Genomic DNA, 2159 nt, shown 5'->3' on the forward strand with positions numbered 1-2159 from the left:
TGTACTTACTTCCCTGCCTGGTGGACTGGGTGTACTTACTTCCCTGCCTGGTGGACTGGGTGTACTTACTTCCCTGCCTGGTGGACTGGGTGTACTTACTTCCCTGCCTGGGGAACTGGGTGTACTTACTTCCCTGCCTGGGGAACTGGGTGTACTTACTTCCCTGTGGCGTCTCCATGTCCAGTTTGCAGGACTTTAATCAAATCTGGGTCATTTTGGGAAACAGACTCACATGGTTTTCTAATCTGACAGGATGAAGGCTCTCCTCCTCTTCCTCAGCAGACAGCCCATAATACTCCTGCTGGGCACAGAAACTTGATCTGATTTCAGGTGGAGCTGCTGCAGGAACATCCTGGCTTCTGATTGGTTAGCAGAGCAAACAGTTTATTATTTATTCAATAAAAAGTCACGAGAGAAAGAAAAGTTAAAACATCAGGAGACGCTTCATGTTTCAAACTGTGGAGCCGAAAACTCAGAAAAACTGAGAAAAACTCGGAAAAACTCGGAAAAACTCACATGATCCACTAATAGAAAACCTGCTGCTGCTCCACCGACCGAGCAAAGAGACGGATCACAGTAAACCCACTGAGACACGGAGGATCATCGTACTGCAGACTCACCTGGCTTCCTCCTGCAGCTCTGATCACGTTGACAGAAACTCCTCTGGTCAGCGGAGGTCAGCGGAGGTCAGCGGAGGTCAGCGGAGGTCAGGCGGTGTGGTTGCCAGGTGAGGTTGGCCGTCGTCTGGAGGTTTCTGTCGGCTCGGCGCCGTCAGACTGGATTAAAACTCTGGGTCACATGACTGGACCCAAGCAGGCAGAGCTGGCTGCTGATTGGCTGCTGCTGACTAGGCCCGGATGGGGCCCGCTTCATCAGAACCGCTCAGAGGAACTTCAAACTGAGGATTCATTTAATCTGATTTCTGTTCTGATTCTGCTGGAAATTAAACGATTTGCTGCAAAAATCATGGAAACTGGAGCAGAACGATGGAAACCTTTGAAATGTTCATGGGACAAAAATTGGAGCTGCACCGATTGCAGATTTCTGGTCGATACCAACAATTTTGTCTGCAATTTTTCCAAATGTAACAAGAAAATTGCTGATTTGTTAGCAATGGAGCGGCTACTGTTAGCAGCTAGCTGTTAGCAGCTAGCTGTTAGCAGCTAGCTGCAGGCCAACCCGGTGGGCTGCAGAGCAGGAAGATCCTACAACATCTGGACCTTCAGAACCAGCTGTGACCACCGTCCAGGTTGAGAGCAACAGGCCCAGAAACACACTGATAATGGCATCATGTCACTGACAGGTCAATAGTTCACGAATAGAACCTTCCATTAGGTCATGGGTCAGAGGTCGTGCCCTCCGCTGATCTGAATGTTCGGCTCATGAAGTCGACCTGCAGATGGTTTAGTTTTCTTTCTCTCTGTCCTAAAGTGGACCCTCCTGACCGTGACCTTTGACCCCTGTCCTGGAGATGTGGATGAACTGATTCTGGACGTGACGACTTTGCGTTTTCGTGCTCGGACCATTAGAGGCTGCAGCTTCAGCACACTGACCTGCTGTTGCCATGGTAACACTGATTTTCTGAGTTTCAACACTGAAAGGCTGAACTTTCTGACTGTAACAAAAGTTCAGATCATGAAACCCAAATGCAGAGAAAAGTTTGATCATCTCTAGATTAATATGTCCACAAAACACAAACACATGAAATCTGTTTTTATTTCACAGAAAGTCATTTGAACATAAATCTATTTCTGATTCTGAATCTACGACCTGAAAACTCCTGGCTGAAGCCGATAGAGCAGCTGAGGACGCGGTTACGAAACGACCAGATGACGGAAAACAAGAAACTTTCTCTCCTCTGGGCCAGAAACATCAAATGAGATGAAAGAGCAGCAGAGGCGCTCCAGTTCCTCCGGAATCCGCTTCATGTTTTCCCAGAGCTCCAGCCATGTGACCAGGAACACTTCAGGCCTTTTCCTGTGGATTACGCAACAGGCCCCGTTTTTACACTCATCACTTCCATGTGCGCCGATCTATAGAGCTACAGAAACAGAACCGGTTCAAACGGCCGGAGACCAGGAGAAGACCAGAACCAGAACCAGAAACCAGAACCAGAAACCAGAACCCAGAACCAGAAACCAGAAACAGAAACCAGAACC

General features: G+C 48.3%; 1 protein-coding gene across 4 annotated transcripts in view; it reads right to left on the reverse strand.

Annotated features, from left to right (window-relative positions):
* Positions 1–1543, reverse strand: part of LOC103138193 (melanophilin-like) — a 25929-nt gene extending 24386 nt beyond the window's left edge. For 2 of the 4 annotated variants that reach the window (XR_001662121.1, XM_016671565.1), the window contains exon 1: positions 621–1541. The gene's annotated coding sequence lies outside the window, so the exon portion shown is untranslated. Of the gene's footprint in view, positions 1–620 lie in introns of all 4 variants that reach the window. The other 2 variants (XM_016671564.1, XM_016671566.1) reach the window with 2 other exon arrangements.
* Between the last annotated feature and the right edge of the window lie 616 nt (positions 1544–2159).

This window comes from Poecilia formosa, unplaced genomic scaffold (genome assembly GCF_000485575.1).
Source record: "Poecilia formosa unplaced genomic scaffold, Poecilia_formosa-5.1.2 Scaffold47, whole genome shotgun sequence".
Taxonomy (NCBI): Eukaryota; Metazoa; Chordata; class Actinopteri; order Cyprinodontiformes; family Poeciliidae; genus Poecilia; species Poecilia formosa.